The sequence below is a fragment of the Haemaphysalis longicornis genome, unplaced genomic scaffold (genome assembly GCF_048455015.1).
Source record: "Haemaphysalis longicornis isolate Haplotype H1 unplaced genomic scaffold, Haemaphysalis longicornis Haplotype H1 scaffold_12, whole genome shotgun sequence".
Classification (NCBI taxonomy): Eukaryota; Metazoa; Arthropoda; class Arachnida; order Ixodida; family Ixodidae; genus Haemaphysalis; species Haemaphysalis longicornis.
In genome coordinates this window covers 67,893,485-67,917,426 of record NW_027526225.1, presented here as the reverse complement: position 1 = coordinate 67,917,426, position 23,942 = coordinate 67,893,485, and the positions used below count along the sequence as shown (strand labels likewise).

The window sequence follows — 23,942 nt, the reverse complement described above, 5'->3', positions numbered from 1 at the left end:
TAAAGTGCTGTCGCCTTGCTGCCGAGCCTTACATAGGTTTACCCAACTGGAGACGTGTTGAAAGCTTAGGATTCTTTCACGGATTCTGCTTTCTTTTTTATCGCAGATACCAAGCGTGCTTATTGAATCTTGAAAAGCCCACACTAAGCGAAGGGATTACATGCTGCCGTGGTGTACGAGCAGCTTGTTAGTAGGGTGGCTAGCAGGCGGTAAATACACATAAGTGCGCATTAAATTTGGTAACAAAGAGGGCCCTCAAACACAGGTATACCAGCTTAGTTTATCACCAAGCAGTTCTACTCTGCTTCATCTATAATTTTACGTACTTATATCGCCGTAATAAATACATATAAACACATATAGGGTGGATACTAAAATGTTTGGCGAGCGATTGTATATCATAACATCACCACCTCTTCTTGCAAAAGAAACAATGAAATTGTTGTCTAAGACACTGAAAAGAAAAGAAAAAGAGAGATGATACGCGTCGCAATCAAAGTGCGAACTATATAAACGCAGGACGAAATTTTTGCGCTCGGGGAGTAGGAGGACGAGGACAAACTTTATTTATCTTATCCGTTGTGATTCCGGTCACTCAAAACCAATTAGGGGTGTCTTCAGGGAATTACATTTTTCTCCTGTGACTTTTGGTGCAAAGGTGTCAGCGGTAATGAAAGCGCTTTTATTTATTACTAAGAAAGGTCTCACGCCGGACCCGTTGCCGTGGAGAGAAAAAAATACCCGAATATGAATATTCTGTCATTTCTTCCGATGCGCCTATTATATGTTCTGCCTACCCCCCCCCCCCCCCCCCGCCCATTCCCCCTCCGTGCCCGATAGAATTTCTTGTGATAGCCTTCTCGTGAAGAGTTTCTTTTTGGGAGCGTGTTATTATGCAGCTGGCGTTGTGGGCTACACCTTGAAAGACCAAAAGTTTCTTGGCGGAGCGGGCACTTATCAGCGGCAGCACTTTCGCTATACACAAGCAAATGTGAATTTCATACTGTTACATGTATAGAGAATCACATTCGGATCAAATACCCATATGTAACACCGTGGTCCAGTTAATAGTTCTGCAGTCGCAAGTGCACTTGCATGGCTGGAATACCTCGCGCGGAAACTTCGCCCAACGTCTGATATAATTGCAGACAAACCCTCTTCTTTTGTGGATTGAACATATAAATCACGTTTTCTTTCAAAACAAAACATGCTGACCTTCAAAAAGTTTCGCCCGCAGGCAGGCTGTACAAGCGTTTCTCTTCTAGACATCACGCCTATATGCGGCCTTTATATGCCCCCCCATACGCGAATTCAACCGAATAAATTCTTCTTAATTCACCTGCACTATGTGGCAGGGTTACTGTGCAATCTCGTGCTTCAAAAGGAGCGACAATATGCTTTGTCCGCGCTGCAAAAAGAGGAGTACCCCCAGCCAGGGAGGTAACGGCTTCGCGGGGACCGACCCAGTGTTGCGCATATCTGCCGAAGGGGGCGCTGGGTGCATGGTGCATAAACATGCATGGTGGCAGATCACGGGAGAAATGGTTAGAGGTTCGCGGTCAACCAGAAAAAGAAAAAACTGAAGTATATGCCTTTACAGAAATTTTTCTTCGAGATTTAGAAGAGCCCCCAGCAATACATGAATATATATGGCAAGGCTGTAACAGAACGGTAAGTACTAGAAGGGGGGGAGGGGTCGGCATACCTATTCAACAAAGAGCCAATTGGCAAAGAGTAAACGAAAACTGCGAAGAACATATGTGATTTAAGGGCACGATAGCGGGAACAGAAACGCTGGTGGGAGTCGCCTATCTGTGGTCAGGTGATGACAGGAAGGTTAGAGAAAAGAATGAAAAACTGGTCGGATGCATTAAGCGGGACCTCGATCAGTTAAGACAATCGGGAGAAGTGATTCTAGTGGGAGACATGAATGCCCACAATGAGGACCTGGACGGATACACAGGCCCCAACGGCAAACTCGTACTAGATATGTGTGAAGAACATAATCTCATTGTAGTAAACAGAGAGAATAAATGTGAGGCACAAATTACTTGGGAACGAGGGGAAAAGCAGTCCAGTATAGACTACAGCCTCCTTTCAGAAGGGGTGTATGTAAGGTTGACTCTAATGGAAATAGATGAAATAGGTGCCCGCAGCTTAGGAAGTGACCATGAGCGGATAACATTGACTTTTGGAAAAATGGAAGGTCAAAACGAGAAAACGGTGGTACACTACTTGAAATTAAACGATCAGCAAATGGCTAATATTGCCAAAATCCTGGAGACGGAAATCGAGAGACAACCTACGAAATATTGAGAATACAGCGAACTGATTGGCTTCGTTCAAGGAAAGATAAGGAACGCGAAAGAACGCAACTACTGGAAAGGAAAAAGAAAACCTAGAAGCTGGTGGAACAAGGAAATCAAGGAAGCTATAACACAAAGGCAGCAAGCATCGAGAGAGCACAGGGAGGCCAAGCGAGTGGGAATGCAAACAGAGGAAATAACTTTGAAGTGGAATTGGTACCCCCTTAAAAAGCTGGAAGTACAAAAACTTGTACAGCAAAAACTTAAATGAGAAAGTGAGCGATGGGTCTCGAATATATGGGCGCACCTATAAAGGCACGTCGAGAATGTTTTGGAATCATGTAAAGGAACTAAGGAAAAAGACCGAAGGAGTACAACGTCGTGTCATAAACGGCGAAGGCGAGGTACTAAAAGGGGAAGAAGGGGTATTTCAGATACGCTCAATGATACAAGAGAAGTTCAGAAGAACGGAGAGAGGACTACTGCATGTATAGAGTGGGCAAACTGAGGTGCGTACAGATAGAGAGCTAAAGTTGGAGAATTTAAACTGGAAAAAAGCCGAAGAAAATGTTAAAGCTAATATGGCAACAGGGACGGATGAAATTCCTATACCGCTGGTCAACCTACTGTGTCCAAAAAGCAAGGCACAACTGATTCGAGCAACCGAAAAAGTGATAAATACTAAGCAAGTACCGGAAAATTGGCGTAAGCGCAGGATGAAGATGATATATGAAGGTAAAGGAGACAGGGCTGATGCCAATTCGTACAGGCCTATTACATTTACCTCAGTGGCATACAGGCTGTCAATGCAAGCCATAAAAGTGGAACTACAGGCGTGGATAGAGGGGAACAGCATACTGGGAGAACTACAAAATGGTTTCGGCCGGTACAGACGCTTAGAGAACAATTTATTTGTCCTAACCCAATGCATAGAGGTGTCAATGGCTCCAGAGAGACCACTATGGATAGCATTTCTCGATATAAAAGGAGCCTACGACAACGTAGATAGAGAACTTCTATGGAGCATACTTGAGCGGGAGGGATTATTCCAGGACTTTATACAGCTGTTGCAGGGAATTTACAATGAGAGCGAGGTGCAAATTACCTGGGAGGACCAAAAGTGCACGGAACCGGTAGTCACAAATAGAGTATTAAAGCTGGGTTGTCCTCTGTCGCCATTGCTGTTCATGCTGTACATGGCTAGACTAGAACGAAAGCTTGAAGGCAGTAAAATGGGTTTCAATGTATGTTATAGCCGCAAAGGACAGGAAGTGGAGCAACATATCCCGGTACTGATATATGCAGATGACATAGTACTACTAGTAGATAGCAAACAGTGTCTGCAACAGCTCACAGATATCTGCGGGGAAGAAGCCACTGAACTGGGGTTAGAGTTTAGCAAAGCAAAGTCGGGAGTTCTAGTTTTAATTGACAACACCCGTAACGAATCGGTATTCGTTCAAAAAGCAGCAATACCGTGGATAACGAAATACAAATATCTGGGCATATGGTTAAACGAAGGTCTGGCGTATCTAAAAACTCATGAGGAGCATTTAAGAATGAAAGGCAGAAGAAACGCCTCCTGCATGAAGCGCAGAGCACTGTGGGGATATAACAGATATAAAGTAGTGAGAGGAATCTGGAAGGGAGTAATGGTACCAGTACTCACCTTTTCAAATGCATGTGTGTGTCAAATCAGAGATTCAATCAGGGCTAGAAGTAAATCAGAGGGCCGTACGTCGATTGGAATTAGGAGCGCACAGTAAAACAACAAATGAGGCAGTGCAGGGAGACATGGGATGGGCATCCTTCTAAGTGAGAGAAGCACAGAGCAAAATATGTTTTGAAGAACGACTTAGAAATATGGATGATCGGAGATTGGCGGCCAAAGTGTTACGGTATCTTAACATGAAAAGCGTGGACACACAATGGAGGAAAAGAACCAGAAGGCTCAGGACAAAGTATATGAAACCTGCAAGTTCAGGGGAAGCTACCAAGGCAATAAAAAATGAAGTGAAATAAACAGAGACAACGACCTGGAAAAAGAAGATGGATGCGAAAAAGTCCTTAGATATCTACAGGATCGGGAAGCAGGGGATCACTAGGGAAAAATTATTCAATAATACCAAAGCCAGTGCATTGCTTTTGGAAGCCCGGGCGGGTAGCTTGCGGACAAAAACGCTTATCCGCGAGCCGGTACAGGAAGAACTATGCGCAGACTGCGGAAATGAGCCAGAAACCATGCGACATATTGAAACGGAGTGCAAAAGTATCCGTCCAGTCCTCAGTGATGGAGCCATCCAGCTTCCGGAAGCCCGTGGCTTTAAGGTTAGCAGAAACGTGAATTGGACAGCAGTAGAGGTTAGTAAAAGAAGGTTAGAATGTTGGTGGGAAAAGAGCAGAGAACAATCTGGAAAGACATGCGAACAATGAAGTCAGTCTAGCATAAAAATTTCGTAAAAGTATCTTATTTTTATTTTGACACAATTTTTCTTATTTAGGTCGCGGGTTCGATTCCCGGCCGCGGCGGCCGCTTTTCTGATGGAGGCGAAAAGCAAAAAGCCCGTGTGTACGAGATTTCGGCGCACGATAAAGATCCCCAGGTGGTCAAAATTAATCCGGAGCCCTCCACTACGGCGCGCCTCATCGCCTGCGTTGCGTCGGCGCGTTAAACCCCACAATCAATCAATCAATTTTTCTTATTTATTTTGTTTGTATCTTTTTTTTGGCGAGGTGATTATACAGTGGCGTTGCGACTAAGGCCGCTGTGCAACGCCACCCCGTTACAAAGGGGAAGCCACTAAGCATCATCATCATCATCCGTGTCGCCCTCTGGGCGCTGTCCGGCGCCTATAGACGGTTAGGATAGATGGAGGAGGTGTTCGCAGAGAAAGCCGAAGGGGGAGCTTTGTCGAGCATTTACAGTATGAGTGAGCTCCTACATGAACCGTTGTGCTTCCCTAGCCACCAACAGGCGCCGGCGGGGCGGTGTCGCCACCCCTGCCTTTACAACACCACGGCAGCCAGGCGTCTCGCGTCGGAGCTCGGAGAGGCAGCGATGAGGCCGCGGCGGCGATCCGCAGTTACCTTTCCGTCGGCTCTCCTGCTTCGGCTGGCCTCCCGAACTAATCACGACGATGCCTTCTAAAGTTTATTCTCTCTCATCTGTGTCTGAAGGGTGGTGGCGCACAGTTTATCCTGCACGACTGCGCGCTGCGAGCACGTGCACACCTCAGTAGACCGCCGACGGAGTCCCGGGAAAACGCGTCCGTGTGTCTAGAAAGGGGGAGTTGGGGGGTGGAGGATAGGGGGAAGAAAAGGCGGGGACAGACGGCCCGTCACCCCATATGCATAAGCAAGCGCTGTTTCGAATGTGCGTCCGCGTCGCCGACGGCGATACAAAAAAAACAAAAAAGTAAAGGGTGGGGGAAAGCAGGCGCCGTCATGTTGGCGTCACCGAGGTACAAAAAAAAAAGCTTTAAGAAGTGGTCGGATTCAGACGACGGATACCAATGGCATAGAACCGCGGTTACGCGGAGAATCGAGCCAAACTTCGGGCATAATTGTAGTAGGCGCGTTGGTCATAAATTTATCGTGCTTGTAATCAGTTGAGCCACGTTAATAACACTGTTCTGTTGTTAAATTCGAGTCCTTCATTTATGCAGGAAAAACAGCTCAAAAAAAGACAAGGACAGAGAGAGATACACGACAGAGACTGCGCTGGACTATCAACCGGTTTATTTCCAAAGAGAGACAATATATACGGCCGTCCAACCTAAGGTTTAACTGCGCCAAGGGCACAGCTTTGAGTGCGCCAACAAACCACTTCTGCCTTTCAGCTCGGCGCACTCAGAGATCGTTAAACAAGCTATAGCCTTGATGTGCTTCAAGAACGCTCTTGGCAAAACTTGCCCACACTGCCTCATGGACGCGTTCAGCCAACAAGCCCAAAGCCTGCTGAGTGCCTGATACCCTCAGCGCCTCCTGGTGTCCGGCGCAGCTGGCAAGAATTCGCGCCGAGCCACAAACCTGTATTTCCGCGCAGAGCGTAGACAGAGGATATCAGTGATGCCCTACGTACACACGATTTCACATAATTTGAAAAAAGTGGCCAGAAGTATGATTGGCACGTTGTCCTCTCTGCCCCTCACAAGCTTTCTAAGCTCTGCAAAATGACTGACCCGGAGGCAACACCACCAAAATGGCTGCGGGACAAAACGTCTGGGACATTTAGTTGAATGTGCAGAAGGGGTCATCTACCGAATTCTCTTAACATGCGGAAAAGTGTACTTCGGCCAGAGCAGAAGATGCGTCAACGATAGGCTAAGAGAGCACGCGAACAATTAAATATTTCGCGGGAGGGGAAAGAAAGAGGAGAAAAAGGGGAAAGAACACTGGCAAGCCAGTGTTCGAATTCCAAGGACTATTTGCCAAAATTAAAACACATTTCCATCATTACAAAGTGCAAATCACGGTTCTCATGGGAAATTATCGAATGAGAACGGAGCATCAACTCTATCACTTTGTCTAAGAAAGAACTAAAGCTTCTACGCATGCGCCGATAAACCGTAGGTTGGACGGCCATATTTTGTCTCTCTTTGGAAATAAAACCAGTTGATTGTTCAGCGCAGTCTCTGTCGTGTATCTTTCTCTGTCCTTGTCTTTTTTTTGCACTGTTTTGCCTAGATTATGTACCAACACGCCCAGTTTTCTACGTTAATTCTTCATTTATCTAGCCGGTGTAGCAGCTCACATGGGTTGTGTAGATATTTTATCTACAAAAGATGCGTCGCGTCCTATCTCGCGTGGTCATCAATAGGCCGTGATTTTATTTTTCGGTATGATGGTGTCGACGTTCGAGTGGGTTCTGATTTTTACAAGTACTAATGTATTGATTTTGTTATGAGCGGCGTTCATCGTTTTCCCTGTCTGCAGTACAAATAGAACAAATAATTTCGGCATGAATTGCGTACTTATATGAGCTAAATTTTACCTTTCTCATGAATGGTGTCTCACGTTTTCACTAGTATGTATTCAGTTAATATAAGCGCATTTCTTGATACGGCACTTTCAAGGCGGTAATCTTCGCTGGAGTATTTTACGAAAGGAACAAATTCTCGCAAATTCGCCTAAAACCATTAATCATAAATTTTCCTTATTGTCTACGCTATTTCGCTGAGAGCCTACAAAACATAAGAAACACTGAAAATTTTGACAGCGGTGGCAAGCATAAAAGAAATAATCCAGTTCGGAAGAAAAGCTCAGAAAAGTTGTTGCCATCTGTCAGAATTCTGGCTAGCGTGTCTAAATAATCATATCACGAAGGGCGCTATCCACGCCACTAAATTTGCGGAGTCACTTCGTTCCAGACGGCCCCCCAAACAGTTTATTGCAAGAGTAATCCCAGCTGAAAAGGGCACAGAGTCGATATGTCCAGCCAAACACCGCCACAAAAGGATAGAAAACGGCAGAGTGGAGGAAGGCTACTGGAAGGCTTGGCCTTGATTGCTTGGCAGAGACAAGGCGAGGGAGAGGGCCGTCGCCGTGCGGTCGCGCAAGGACGGAACCGCCTGACTTTAGCGCCGACGTCCTCATGGAGACGAGATGGCTCTCATCCGCCTCCTTCCTTCCTCCCCCGTCGTCCCCCTCCGTAAATGACGCCAGCCTTCCACAGAGCAAAGCCGCAGCTTGATCCTAAACTACACCGTCATGCGCCCTCACGGGCCCCGAGATGCGGTCATGTCGAAAGTTGATACGAAAGGGGCGAATGGGAGTCATCGGACACACACAGGCACACGTACGCGCACGCCCGAACACACTCGCATGCACTCACGCACGCACACAAATACGCACGCAGCGCCCACGAACAGACGCACGCACGCACGCACGCACAAAAACGAACATGCACGCACGCACACACACGAAAGCACACTAACGCGCGCGCTCGCACACACCTACAAACTCGCCCGTGCGTACGCACTCATTCACTCACTCACCCACGTACTCACACATTGCGCTATCCGATTGCTGAGAAAGCGTACTATTCCTCACACCACACTGTGGTCCGAGTACCTTTAGGCTAGTCTGTACGCCATTGGCATGCGCACGACGATCTACATACGGCGCACAAAATATGAGGAGCACTGACTGCGAAGAACTTTTCCGTGCATTAGCGCAGCAAGCATGACGGGGACTACAGTGTACGGGCTGACCACAACGTGTAATACGAAAATGAAGCAGCAGCAGTAATGTCGCGTTCATAGCTATAGTTGACGAGCCAGCTCGGCCAGAATGGAAAAGCATAATGCGGGAGCCCAGGTCACAATTTCAAGTTCGGCAGCAAATTCACAAGCGTATAGGAAAATGACCGTCGATTGCAAAATACCAGCGCGGACAGGGCCTATTTTATCTTTCGTGATCTGAAGATATGAAATATGTATTTCGCAAACTGCGCGGAACAGTAAAGATTCGAACTCTCCGATTCGATAAGGCGAATGAGGAGTCAGACATAAAGTACGATTCTTGTGAAACGTACGATTCTTGTGAACTGCATGAACGGATGCGCCACCTTCAGCGGGAGACAGGGAACTAAACGAAGGGTGCAGACGGTGAGTCATAATGACAAATGCTAGGTCAGGTCCTTGTGAAGGTGAGCTACTTTGCTTGCTGCACGTTGCGAAGGGTGAGCACATCGGCATGTATGAATCAATGCAACATTCATGCAGCAAAACCCAACGTAAAAGTTTTGGTGAGTTTTGCAACGAAACAGCAGCGATGAAGTTTTCAGGTGTGTCAAAAACAGGGACAAGCAGCAAATCGCATGCCTCAAGTAAACCACCATAACTGCCGTATAAAGGATGTGTGGCGTGAGGTGTGCGTGAAAGCGAAATATCATAACAGAGCGCCGCCGTTACAAGTAATGAAATTTAGTGATACGTAATACGCCAAAGCCTCGAAAATGGGCTACTTGTTCCACAACACGCAATTCGCCCATCCGAATCGCATCCCCATACTAATACACGAAGCTATGAAAATCTGCACATCTTTGTAAACGAGTATCGGTACTCACATTTTGTGCTCCATAATAGACTATGCATTGACTGCAGTAGCAAGCCGGACAAGTATGTACAGCAAGAACTACGACACTATACCTTCCATCCTAATGCTTCAATACTAATGCTTCCTAATGCTTCCATCGCAGCGCTAAGCGGTAGTAAAGTGCATTCGCTTTGTAGCGACGACGTTACCGACACCAATTCCAACACAAAACGCTGCGAGCCAGAAACATCATTCGGTGAGAGTGCGTGCAACAGCCCCTCAATGAGTCATCACAATGTAGAGTATCAGTGCATTATGGCGCCAGACGTCCAGCCAAATCGTATGCCTAAATCAACAGGTCACCCGAGAGTTGATTCCACGGTGGCCCATAACATGAGGGCAGTAGCGGCATATTTTCGAAGCTAAAGGCAATGGATCAATTAATTAGTGGCTGTGCGTACGAGCGAATATCGCCAGCAGCGATTACCACAGCGAGCGTCTCCTACTACGAATGACAACAGCCAGTGGGGCTCACCGCGGTAAGCTTCGCCCATCGCGCAAGAAGCGTAAGTGCACTCGCCTTACATGAGTGGTGTGCGGGGCTCACCACGAGTGTCGTTCGCACTAACTCGCACTCGCGCTCACCAGGCTGAAACGATGGCGAGGCTCACTCACCACTCACTCGTGAGTGGTGAGGGGGTTGTGAATGCACTCATGAGTGAGCCTGTCGACCTATGTAAGTGGGTATTCTTGGCTTGACGAACGTGCGCAGGGGAGGCTGGGCGGTCGCCGCGAGGCACAATTCAGGCACTTGCTTTCGTTTAAAGGCCGCGACAGTTTCATTGACGAATGGTAGTAGTAAATGGTGGGCCAGGTCAACGGAAGAGATGCGGAGATGGAGCTGCCGGGAATGCGTGAGAATAGGTTGGCTCGGGGTTATTTCTAAAAGGCTTTTTAGAAAACCTTCCTTGACGTTGTAGTTGGGATTGAGAGCTGTGGTTAAATAACAGCTGGAGGGCAGTAGGATGAGCATATAAGCATTGAAATTTTTTATGTAAAAGCTGACATTTTGGTCGCGCATTTTGAAATTTATAGAAATTTATAGGTGATGAAAGCAAACGGAGGGGCTAATTCCAAAAACATGCCGTGTTTTTTGCTGAAGTTGAGGGGGAGGGTGGAGCGCTCACCGTTGTTGATTCCTTGCGTTTCTTGTGTTTTTACTCGGTTGTTGAGTGTGCCTACTTAAGTATGTCTAAGCATGGCAGACGTCATGCTTTCAATGCGTTCTGTTGATTTGTTTGTTCTCATAGATGCTTAAATTCCACGCAAGAATCGGAGCGGAGAAAGGACGGACGGAAAGGCCGGGAAGCTAACCTGGTGTAGAGTGCGATTTGTTACCCTGCACTGGGGGAATGGGGTTCAGGGGTACCGTCGAATTTGAAGTAAAGAAGGGGGTGGAGGGGTAGAGTGAGAATGGCCGTGGCAGGCTCGTGCGGCCCAGCTTATATGTCAGTGACGGTCATGAATTCTCATCTGCATACCACCATAAAAAATTATATACCAAACCGAGAACTCCACTGCTGGAGAAAAGATTGACATAGCCTTGGCAATTGCACACACAGTGTACCCATCAACCATCATACATAGTGTGAATCAAAAACGGCCATATATAACTACAGTTCCAGTCGATATGTCCAGCTCCTTAAAGTGACACTCAAGTGATTTGTAAACATTGCGTGATTACTAGCGCAAATTGCAGCCTGCAATCTGTAGGCCATGTTTTGACCTCTGTTTTAGCGTTTACGCGACTTTATTTAGAAAAAAAAATAATTTGAAAGTGCTGTCCTCCTCTCCGCATCCTCGATGCCGATTGCCCCGTCCCTCAGACAGAATCAGTCGACTCGGCATTTAGTCGGCCGGCCGCCGACGGGTCGTCGACATTCGTTCGCTCTGTTAAAACGAAGCCACGAAACGTTTATTGTACCTGGAATAATGTGCCTTTGTGTGCTAGTTTGCAGACTGTACCAAAGCTCTAAGTCAAAGTAGCTCCGCACATGCGACGCCTCGCTGACTGGTACGATAGCATAAAAATCTAAGGCCAATAAAGGCTGGAAGAAGAGTCAGCGAAGTTAATATACGCACTAAGAAAATAAAATCAACCGAAACTTTTATTTACAGCGTAAAACAAAGGACCAGGAAGAACTTTTTGCGCTGGGTGAACTAGCACAGCCGTCAGCAGCACGCCCACGCATTTTGCGATCGCTTTTCGGCCTAAGGAAAGCAGTTTACAGAGATGACATACTTGTGAGAATTTGGGGAACGCTAATGGGGCGAGAGTTATTCAAGAAATATTCGTCTCATACGTGTGCTACACGAGCGTTTGGAAGGACATTTCAGTCGAATAACCTTCGAAATTTGAAATGCCATTCGAACTGGAAGCAGTTTCGCCGATCTGTACGAAAATTCTCAAAGGCGGTTGAAAGTTTCAGCATTCACCTGCCATGTTTCAGTGTCGTCATTGCTGCCCTGTTTCGTTATTGACAAAAAATTAGTTTTAGGGTTAAATTGAGCAAAAAACCATTAGCGCTCAAATCGACAACAATCTGCAAGCGCACACCAAACATGTGCTGATAGCCAGTTTTTTTTTTTTTTTTTTTTTGTTCCTTTGTTTCACAGCGATGGTGTTGAGTGTACATTTTTGCCTTGTGATCGTAGAGTGAGCGGTAGAACACAAACCAAGTGAGAAATTAGGAAGATTGTGCACTTTAAACCACAATTTTTACTCGTAAATATTATTTGTAATTATGGCATGCAGAAGCTTCTCCAGATAGTACGACTGTTCGCGTTTCAAAGCCCTTTGAGAACCTCAAAGGTCGTGGGTAGTGCTCGTTTGACTCAAATGGCATTTCAACTAAACGCCTTCGAAACGCTCGTGTAGCACGGGTATAAGCTGCTTGATATGCTAAAAGTAAATAAAAATGTAAACAGACTACACAGCATATACTTCACACAGCATATACTTTACTCCGCATATATATACTACGGCAAGAAGGCTTGGTTGAAGGCGAGAAGGCCCTTCATTCGGCAAGCACCAGCCCGAACCCGAGAACAGACCTCGAACGATGATGATGGTCATGAAGCGTCGCGCCTTCAAACGATGATGTACTGATGATGAACTGGTGAGGTAAGAAGACGAAGATGCCCTGATGGCATATAAAAGGAGGGAAAACCATGAAGGAAGCCCGGCGCTTACAATAGTAACTAGCCTTACAATAGTCACTGGCGCTTACAATCGTTTTATTACCTACAGTGCTGACTAATGGCCGCGTAAACGCGTACGTTTTCTTGAAATTGAACGTAACCACGTCCCTTATGCTGTATTCTTGCTCCTCGGTCTCCATGCTATAGGGCCTAGTAGAATGGCTGTAAGAAAGAGTGACGAGAACGCCAGGCCAGTGGTTTCTTACTTTGCAGAAATTGTTAGCAAACTTAGGGAAATGTACTAGTACGTCAAACAAGAATACAGCGATGATGTTTTGTCACTTATGAGTGTATTAAGAGTAATTCAGGCCCACAAATTTTAACTGCCAACTAAAAGTTCGGCAGCGTTGTAGCCAACCTTAATGATTTTTGTGGTGTGTGACGCCAAGCCACGCTGAAAATAGAAAACAGGAAGTAATGGTTGTGTACGACAATTGACTACACGTAGTAGTGAACAAATAACAAGGCCAAGCTGGTGTTACGGCTGGCCGCTTTATGTATTGGATGTTTTCTACCACGTTTAGTTGATGGTATTTTTTCTTGTATGTACCATGTGTTGTTTTCTGTCGTAGTCCGGAAATAAAAAAATGCGTATGGCCGAGTGGTGTGAAGTATTAAGTCCGTTGTTATGCCAGTTATGCAATATTTATGCAATATGTTGTTATGCAATATTTTTTGTACTGAAGTCACCATTTTTCGCTGTAAGATGCGCTGCTCCACGCGTGAGTTGCAGAACGCGTGCGGACTGAGGACTGGCAAGTTCTCGTTGGCGTGTGTTGCCATAAGCATCGACTTCTTGCGGGCACAGTCCTGAATCAGCTGACTCATGGCCTGGTCCGAACATGCCTCTCACGATACAGGCACGAGCAAGGAAAGCTCGAAAAATGGGGAACGTCCATCGCATTTAACCGTCTGCAGTCACGCGGAGGGCGCTCGTCTACTGCGTACGCCTCGGCTAGTGGTCGTTACGATTCCAAACCGTGCAGGCACGCTTACCTGGCGCATTTTACAGCCGACAACATGGCAGAAGCGCGTATGCCGATTACTGAGATATCAAAAATGTCCAGACAACGATAACGTCTGGTGCAAAGCATGTTGTTTCAGAGAAAGGAAAACGAAACTGGTTTGAATTCTAATCTTGGACATCATCCAATCACAGTAACACCTCGTATAGACGTCACAGCTTTAGTTGATGCGGCCGCCACAGAACGCGCATGGTATTTTTCTTCTTTCAGGTTTTATAAATTCAATACTGCTTTGTCGACCGAATAAACGATGAAAATCGTGTTTATATTAACTAATCTACGCAGTGCAACCAAACGCAGCTGCTTGAAAAAATTGCCTCGGTGTCCCTTTAAGGACCTCACTCAGGAAAAACAATTATCATCGAAAGGGTAACCGCTCACACTAAGCAGTCAGCAATGCGGGAGCACAGGAGTAGGATGAAGGTGCAGTCACCATGGGACTCAATGCTGACTCTAACTGGCACGAGGATCCCCCTCTCATGTCCAACAAACACAGCCTTCCCACCTACTCGTGTATCCTTGCCCATCATCGATATATAAGAGAGCATTGCCTTCCACCACGTGCCTCAATAGCACGCCAACAGCCACCACATACTGCAGACTGCAAACTCAGTGCCACCTCACTTCAAGACTTGCAGTAAAACACCACAACTCAGCCGTAATGCATTTTCATATTACACAATCTCAACTCCCTATTTCAACACATCCTATGGGAAGCCTATCCATCAAGTTGGAGCGCAAGCGCCTACACACCATCATCACCCTCATTACCTCGCCATCGCCATGGTAGACCCCTTTCTATAATACTGTGCCGCCTATTGCAGGACATCGCATTGTCCCGGAGTGATTCGCTGCGCACGTAGACTAGCATAGAGACCGTTGCAGAGCTTGGGGTATCACAAATAGAATTGTGTCACTTTCTTCCTCTTTCTCTTCTCTTTCTTTCTGCCTCTTGGGGCTCGCCAATGGGTCTACTCAATTACTCCTAGTCTTGTGAGCGGGTTGTCGACTTCCTTCGAGACTGGTTACGTTTCTGGTCAACTGCACTAAATTTTAGCTTAATTTTGACTCTGGTCTTCCAGCTGCTTCCGTTCCTGCTAGAGTGCCTAGACTTGCTTCTCTTACGTCGAGGTGGCATGTCGACCGATCCTCCGACCTGTGGGTTGGGTCCGGTCTCGCATGGACTACGCGTTGACTATCTATCTCGTTGCTGCTGCTTTCAATGCTTTGTGGCATGAGGTGTCATGCATTGTTCCGGACGTCCTTTGGCACCCGTGAAGAGGTATATACTCTCTACAGCGCCTCTCTTCGAGTGCCACACTCGTGGTGTCTGTACCAACTGCTGTTGCCATGCTGTCTAAAGGTCAAGAATATGGAGCATTTTTAGTTTCTTCCTGCTAAACAAGACTGGAACAGGCTTGGTACATTGAAATCTATTAGGGGTACTTCTCTGCGTGAGAGTTCCTCTTTTAACTCACAAGAAAAACTCAGCAGAAGCATGCGCCAATCTAGAAATAGCCGCTCCAAAAGGGCACGAGTGTGAGCTGGCGTGCCCACTATAAAAATTTAGAAATTTCGCATTTGAAGGGATGCCTACAAATTAGTTTTTAGAATTGAATGCAGGGTGATGGTGCCTCTTAAATCGTCCGCTTATGCTTACATCACCGTGCAATACCTGCCCAATTGTATCATAACGAGACAATAAATCGAAAAAAACTGTTGTCATGCGAGCTGCTTCCTTTTGGGTATTCACAAGTTGATTCGTGAGTAGAAACAGCGGAACAGCAGTACCCAGCGAAAGCAGAACAAGAGCGCGCCACGCAGAGAAAAGTCAATCAAGGAAAGAAAACACCGCTGTACGCTCAAGGAAGTTTTCGTGCATTACACTACAGTTGCAATAGTGCAAGAGTGTGCAGGGCTAATGCGTTACGAAGTGTTCAGGCCGACATTGCTCTCTTGTCTTATTCCATTCGTGTGCTCTCAAATATTCAGGTAAAAGGTGCTCTCAGGTGCTCTCAAATATTCTGGTTTGATCTCAAATATTCTACTATGCCTTATGAGGTGCAGCAAAAAATAGTCCTCGATGGCATGCAACCCTTTAATGCCGACAAATGGCGGAGAACTAGGCCTACAGGGACCTCAAGGTGGAGTATTTTCCGCTTTTTACAGAAAAAAAGGCCTCGACTGTCTGCCCTCACAGTTCGTACATCGTGCCTGGTACTCGAATGAAGGTGGCACCGGATGGCTCGAACTAAAGTCCCGTCATCGGCTTCTTGGCAAAAAGCCGATGGAAGGATTTACCCCAAGCGTAGTCATTCTGTACGGGATTATTGTTTCCGCTTGGCTGTTTCCCTATCTTATCGGGCAGCCAACAAGCATTATTCAGCGCTACCTTGACAAACCTGGGGTTTCTTCCACTACACCACGCCATACGTGATATTTGTAACCAGCACCATGTAGTATAAATTTCCGAATAGTTCTCGCCGCCGGATATGCTACCCGCGGGCGCCCCGGGGCTGGTAGGTCCACCACTTGGGTCGCGTGTCGGCGTGACACACGGGACTGGACGTGGTGAGTTAGGCCTACCGTCCATACCCGCGGCCCCAGTTGGATACTCCCTGCCACCACCAGCAGGCTTCTCGTCACCTGTGCTGCCTGTGTCCCCTCACGTAATGCCTCCTGTAACTACTCCTAGCGCTCTACCGGCCGTACCCGCGGCCCCATGCTGGATACTCCCTGCAGCCGCCAGCAAGCTTGTCGCCATCTGTGCTGCCTCTGTCGCCTCACGTTATGCCTCGTGCAACTACCCCTGGTGCGGTGAGCGTTTTTCCCACGGCTGAACTCCCAAAGGGGTACTCCTCCCACTGACTGGTGGGAACACCGACTGTAGCTAACGTGTTGCAGACACAGCCCAAAGATGTTCGGGAGGCCGTTACCCAGGAAGATCCTATGATTGACTCTGAGTCAATCTCCTCTGACACTTCTGGAACCATTATTTATTCATACTCCGAAGGTGAAGCAATGGAAGCTGAAGGGCGTAATAAATTTCAGCTCGTGAAAGGCAAGCGATGTCGACGAGGGTCGAAAGGTTCTCTGTCAACCGCGGACGACAACACCCGAGGGAACATGCCGAGACACGGCCTTACTCGGATTCTAAAACCCAACGATCTCGCCAAGATCATCAGACGCTTCAATCCACTATCGCTAAAGGCTTCCTTTGAACTCTTAGCTCCTGATGGCCTGTTGCAGCTGCGGCTTAACTATAGGCTGAATCTTCTGGAGGTCGACACGAGAAATGTTGACGCTAGCATGTCTATTGAAAATCACTGCTGAGGCCTATGAGCCGTGTCCGGACACCTGCACCGCTGGTGTCATCAGAGGGGTGCCAGTGGATATTTCCGACGCTGAAATAAGAGAACCTACTTCAGAGAACACCTGTGAAAACTGCACGTCGTCTAGGAAGGACATCCCAGGCCATACTCGTCGTCTTCAACACCGACACAAAGCCTGAGCATGTGATCCTTGGCTATACGCGGTACACAGTGTACGACTACACTGAAAAACCAAAATATTGTTTTCGATGCCAGCGGTTCGGGCGCATCGCTGGAACATGCAACCGGAAAGTCCGCTGCGCTCACGGGGAAGGTGATCACGATCGTGCTGATTGCAAGGCTGAAGAACTTCGATGCCCCAACTGTCGACAGACACATGAGGCTGCTTCCGCCTCTTGTCCGACTCTCTGTCAAGAGGAGAACATATACAGGTTCAGAAACCTAAATAAAGTTTATTACAAGGTGGAAAAAGCGGCTGTCATTCATAGCAAAAGTTCCACGCACCATGGTACCAAGAAGTCCCAGCTCAAGAAACAGGATCAAACACCTAAGGTGTTTACAGTTGATGACTTTTCCGACTTCCCATCGCTTCCATATCAGCTATCACACGCCAGTGGAGCCGCAATCCCATCATCTGCCTCTAGTTCAGATCCTGCTTCGCAGGCCTCAACACCGCCCCGAATGGTGTGGAGAGGTCCTCGCCGAGCCCAAGCGAGCCAGAAGCAACAGCTCCCCACTCATACCTCAAGCTCTTCATGGCAAGTGCTGCAGGACGCTGTGCGGTCGTTCCTGGATACTTTCACGTGTCCCGTAGTCCGCGCGATCATAACATTACTCGATGTCGTTGCTCCCCTCATACAACACTGGCATTGAGCACCGACACGACATTGCGCCTACCAAATATCCGGAATCAGGCGACCACACTTCAGTGGAATGCCTGTGGGCTACACTCACAATTATCTGACCTCCGACAATTCATCAGCAAGCACCGTTTCCCTTTAATCGCCATATCGGAATCTAACCTGCGCTCCAAGGTTAGAATTTCTGGCTGTTCGCTTGGAATTTCCAACCGAAATGAACCGAAGCAGGGTCCTACTAGCAATTCGCAATGACCTCTCATTTGTTGTGCACGGTGTGCCCCAGGACTGTTCTAATGAGTACGTCGTGGCTACGGAGCAACACAAGGCGTTAAATTCATCGTCATCAACGGCTACATACCTCCTCGAGAGCGCTTTGGCACCAGATGTTTGCATTCTATTCTGGCCAACACGCCACCACCTTATGTGCTGACGTGTGACTTCAATGCACATCAGCCGGCTTAGGGCAGCAGATGCATATTATTTCGGGGAAACCGACTTCTAAACGTCGCTACCAACGCTGGATTGGACGTCTTAAACACTGGCAGCGCCATATTTGTCCGCGGTAAAACTTCGCGTGCCTTGGATTTGACGCTGATTTCTACATCTCTACGGTTATCTGCATCCTGGTTTGCTGACGGAGAATGCTTTGAGAGTGACCGTTTCTCCACATATACAATCATCAAGGGAATCTGTGGAGGTCTACAAAACCTGAGGGTGCACGGCACAAATTGGGAGAAGTTCAGAGATTTTCTGGAGGACAGCTGTGCCCGAGAAGTTTGCTCGGCTGTTTGCTCGGCCGAGAAGCCACGCACGAGAAGTTTGCTGACGCTGTTTCGAACGCGAGGGCTGCATCCGAAAGACGCTGTTTGCTCCCCCAGGAAGCGTCAGCAGTAGACATCGAGTACGAGCGACTTTGGGCAATTCGCAGGAGAGCAGAGCGGCGAGCACGAGAAGCGACATCTCCGGATGATATTCGAGACGCTAGACAGGCGCAGAAATACGTCCAAAACACATTCGCAAGCTCGCTAAACAGTGCTGGAGTCAGTTCTGCTCTCGACTGCATCCACGCAAAGCACTCACGCGTATCTGGAAAACGTTGCGCACCTTGAGAACACCACCAAACACACTTCACCAGTTCTGAGCCGTGGCTCTCCAGAAGGGCGTCAGTGAAGTGAGCATTGCCGCGCAATTCTGCACTAAAAGCACCACCCCACCCAGCAACGAGGTAATTTCGGTTGTGTCCGCGTTCTGCTACTCCACCGCGAACGCAACGCTGATGAATGAACCCTTCACCATTGTAGAGCTTAGCACGGCGTTGGAAAATCTCAACTTGTCTTCCTCTCTAGGCGCTGATGGATCACGTATTTGGCTTTACGCCATTTGGGCCCCAAGGCTGTCCAGCAGTTGCTCTCCCTCTACAACCAATCCTGGCAGATCGGGCGTCTTGAGGCCTGCTGGAAGTTTTCCCGGATCGTGGCGATTCTCAAACCAGGGAACCCGGCAACGGATATACACTCTTATCGGCCAGTTGCACTACTAAGTTGTATTGGCAAGGTAATAGAGAAGATGGTGATGGAAAGGCTTGTTTGGGACCTGGAGATTCGCGACATTTATTCATTGCAAATATCTGGATTCAGGAGAGGACGTAGTAGCATAGATACCATCCTTTCCTTGGTGTCAGATATGACCCGGCAAAAATAAACCGGAAACATCACTACAGCTGTCTTCTTTGACCTCAAATCAGTATTAGACAGCGTCGCCCACGAAGCCATCCGAAGAGAGATGACATGCAGAAGGCTCCGAGGACGCATCTTCCAGTGGCTATGTGACTACTTCCAAGACCGGTACGTCTACATGGCCACCAGTGATGGCGAAACGGCCAAACATCCCGTCACGCAAGGAGTTCCTCAGGGCGGCGTCGTGAGCCCGACGCTTTTAAGCATGTGTCTCATACGCCTCCCAACAGTCCAGCCCAAAGATGTTAAATTTATTTCTACGCAGACGACATCTGCATCTGGGCTTCAGGCAGGAACCGTCGAAATATTCGCGCTGCACTTCAGTAGGCAATTCTTAAGATGAGAAAATATCTCAGATGCTGTTGTGTCATATTTTCCCCTGAGAAGTGTGCTGCGATGGCATTCATGCGGCGCGATGTTGCACGTTATAGACTCAACGTACAAGGTACTCCAATACCTTATGTCAAGTCCCACAAGTTTCTCGGAGTGACGTTTTACTGCTCGATGTCATGGGCCCCACATTTTCAGCTACTGAAGGAGCGGCTTCTTAGTTTTGTGCGCATTCTGCATTTTCTCGGTTGAAATTTGTGGGGCTGCCTTGTATCCTCCCTCTTTTGCCTATATATACCCATTTTTCTCGGCCTCTTGCGTTACAGCCTGCTGGCCCTACATCAACTATCACCTACAAGCCTGAAGGTCATAGACTAAGTGCTGGCAAAAGCTATGCGCACCTGCCTGGGTCTTCCTAAATGCACATCGACGGTTGGAGTTATGTGCGAAGGTCTGTGCTTTTCCGCCACAGTGCTACAACACCAAGAGGTGCTTCGAACGTCTTTGCGCCATTTGACTCGGTGTCATACGCATCTTTTGGTAGACATTCAGCACACCATGTTAGACACCTGCTTCCGGCGAATTTTCAGACCTCAAAATTCGATAGTAGCACCGTGGATAGTGGCGCCATGGAAAATTTGCACAATACCCGGAATCAGCAAAACGTCTGCCATGCCCGCGGCCGCGCTCACGTTCTTCACACTCGAGTATATCTCCAGTACCTACAAAGGCTACACACGTGTTTATGCGGATGGCTCGGTTCGCCTGGGCTCATCCGCCATCGGCGTGTGGATCCCATCAGCCCGCTGCACTATCGCAAGAAAACTTAGCAACGAAACATCCTCGACTGCTACCGAACTGGAAGCTGTAAGGGCTGCACTTCACTACATCAGCGGACATCATTCCCAGCAATGGGTAATATTCCTCGACTCGTGCAGCGCCTTACAAGCCCTCTGAAAGCGTCACAACACCCACAGTCAGCTTGTATGTGAAATTGGCGAAATTCACACAATACCAGTGCGCGAAGGTCACGACATCATTCTTCAGTAGCTGCCTGGTCACTCGGGCATACAAGGCAATATTAGACCTGATGCAGCCGCCAGTGCAGGCCACTTTATGAGCAACACGACCCAGCTTCCTTTCTTCCGAGAGGACAGCAACGCCCTTATCCTCGCAAATGGATGGACTGCGCAAATTTCGGAGTGGCAGGACCCTCACTGCAAGGTATCCACCACTGCAGGCTATTGACCCGCACTGTAACTTTCGCTTTCCATGCGGCATCAACAAGTGGGGTGAAGTAGTATTACACCGACTGCGCCTGAATGTAGCATTTACTCGGAGTTGGAAGTTCAAGATAGGTTGGGACGACTTCACCCTGGGCCGTACTTGCGCTATGCGTGAGACTGTAGATCACTTGCTGTGCGTCTGCCCTCTATTCGCTGCTGCGCGAAAAACTGCAGCGAGCTCCCTCTCTCGTGTACGCCATGGAGGCAGTCTGTAACTTCGTCATGTTCTTGATCCCCGGGCCAATAATGCTGACAGTACCTTAGGTACAAAAGTTCCTACGAGACACTGAACTAGACAAATTTCTCTAGATCACAGACAGAGCAAGTGTGTCACGATATCTACTCTTTCGCACTGTGGCGTTCATATATTTATTTTTCTTGTGTTGGTGTCACTGTGACGTTCATCTATTTATTTTTGTTGGGTTGGTGTTGCTACTCATTTTTTGTCGCGTCGTTTACTTTTCATTTTTTTTTCAGCGTTTCCATTAACGATTTTCTTTTCAACTGTATTTTTATGTCCGGACTCTGCTGGCAGCATTCCCTTGTTTGTTCTTTTCTTTTTTTTAATGCTTCTTGTTTGTCTTCTTCCTGCTGTACCCCTAATGTATAATATTCACCACTCATCAACGTAGTCACCCCTCCATATGGTGATGCAAGCTTTGTCCCTAGCAGGGCTGACCTCACCAGTTCAAATTAAAGAGCATTCTCTCTCTCCCTGACCGTATCCTATTAGAAGACACTGAACGATGGGTTCACACACAAACGTCTAATATCAACCTCCGCTACCTTAAGCTTCCTTAAAAGGAATGTTCTTCACCTCATTTTGTGTATTTTGGTGTTATCTCCAGTCCCCTTTCCTTAGCTCCATGTTCATCGCATTTCGCTAACGCGACAACCTCACTCACGTATTTAAAATTGAAGGTAATAACTCAAGCATGCAACGTTTTCTTTGAAAATATTCCAATCTGCGCAATAAAACAAAAATACATGTGTTAGCTCATGTCATCCTTTAATTTAGCATTCTCAGTTAAGCTTACACATCTGCTGTCATAAAATACCCGTATCGGGTTTCCTGCGCCACAACTGCTGTTATACATACTCCGGCAAAATAGAGGCATCGTACCGTTTGCAGCATCACTGATGAAAATGATGCACCCCACACCTGAAAAAAGTAGTAAAACTTTAATGTTGATCAAAGATGAGAATCGTAAAATAGTAGTACGTGTAAAAGATGAGAATATAGGCTATTGCCTCAACTACTAACAACATGATTTCTTTAAAATACTTCATGTGACCTCGTAGTGACACAAAAATTATATTGGGTCGGCGTCAGCTGTAGGTATCGAGAGCTTTTAAAAATATCTCTTGCTCTGCGACTCTTTTGCTCGTAGCTACTTTGAATTTTTAAAATATTTAGGGGCTCAATTTGTCTAACAATTTTTAACATCGTGATACCCCTTTTTACTGCACTTTTACCGGCTAGATATTATTAACGTAATGATATACGTGTACTTTAATTCGAACATTTTCTTAGGGCGACAAACTTTCCTGATCCCGAGACACGTTTTTTTTTTTTTTTCTGTCCTGTATACTAGAAAAAAACCCGTAAATTTTTTAAAAGCTCACACGATTCCCAGGAATCGTGAAAGGCGGTGTAGAGCTTTTTCCGGACAGAAAAAGGTGATTTTTCAGTTCTGCAAGCTTCTTGCGGGCTTTTTTTGTTCGTAGTGATAGAACGCACAGTACGGTGTTTTATAAAATATTACGGGCAATACTTCTGTCTTCCTAGTATTGTAACCGAAGCTGCAAATGGCTTGGACCAACCTGCGTATCCGTATAGGAGGCGAAAAAGTCAACAGTTCCCATAGTCTGAGTAGATAAGGGTAACATTTCTTCCGTCGCCCACTCCTAAAGAAGTAAGAAACCATTTGTTAAACTATGCCCCGAAAAGGCAAGAAGAACACATCATCTCATCACGAAATTCAACAAAAACTTAAAGCAAAAAATTAGAAAGAAAAAAAGTCAGAGCGTTTCTTCCCTGTGAGGAGGAAAGTCTAGCGAAGCTGGCTCTCGTATGGAAATTTCTATGGTGGGTTACAGCTACATAGGGAATTTGTTATATTTATTGTAGTGGCAGTGGCGCAAGCCCTACGTCACAGGCTTGGGACACATGCGATTGGTGGGCAGAGACAATGAAGCTTTATTACAGCGTGGCTAAGCCAATCACAACGCACGCTTTATTGCGCCGCACAGGTGTCCAGCGAAGAGCGCGCGGCCATGCGCAATGCATCTTGCTCCGTGGCGCAATGTCAGGGCGGGGGGGTAGGCGCTGCACATGGCCAGGATTATACACGACTCTAGAAAGAGGCTGTGGTGCTGTAGAGGATAATAAAGTAATGTTGTAACCAATCTCCCTCCGCAGATGCCCATGCTTTACAGCGGAAGACAATATGCGCAACACAATATGTTAGAAAAATCAAGTTTGCCGATCTCCTAAACGCAGGCTCAACCTCAAAACACTAAAGCTTTCCTGGGAAGACATTTTTCCTGGGGCAGTATAAGGCATGTTACATGATAAAATGGAGTCCATCGTACCTTTTTAAACACGATAATTCTCTTGGGGTACTTGCACCTGATATTTTTGGTCTGTCTGCCTATCTGTTTGTCTGCCCCTCGATTCAGTCACCCGGCCAAACGATAAAAGAATTCGGAAATGGGAAGTTTATGTGTGCAACACCATTCTAAACCTCTAAATCTGGTACCATCCC

The 23,942-nt window shown here is 47.1% G+C and overlaps 1 long non-coding RNA gene across 1 annotated transcript in view; it reads right to left on the bottom strand.

The window, feature by feature from the left end:
* Window positions 1-22,175: 22,175 nt before the first annotated feature.
* The window catches only part of LOC144162003 (uncharacterized), a 44,053-nt gene continuing 42,286 nt past the window's right edge, over window positions 22,176-23,942 (bottom strand). Inside the window, exons 4-5 of the long non-coding RNA XR_013320560.1 lie at window positions 22,999-23,082; window positions 22,176-22,336 (exon numbers count right to left, since the gene is read on the bottom strand). This is a non-coding gene — a long non-coding RNA (uncharacterized LOC144162003). The remainder of the gene's footprint in view (window positions 22,337-22,998; window positions 23,083-23,942) is intronic.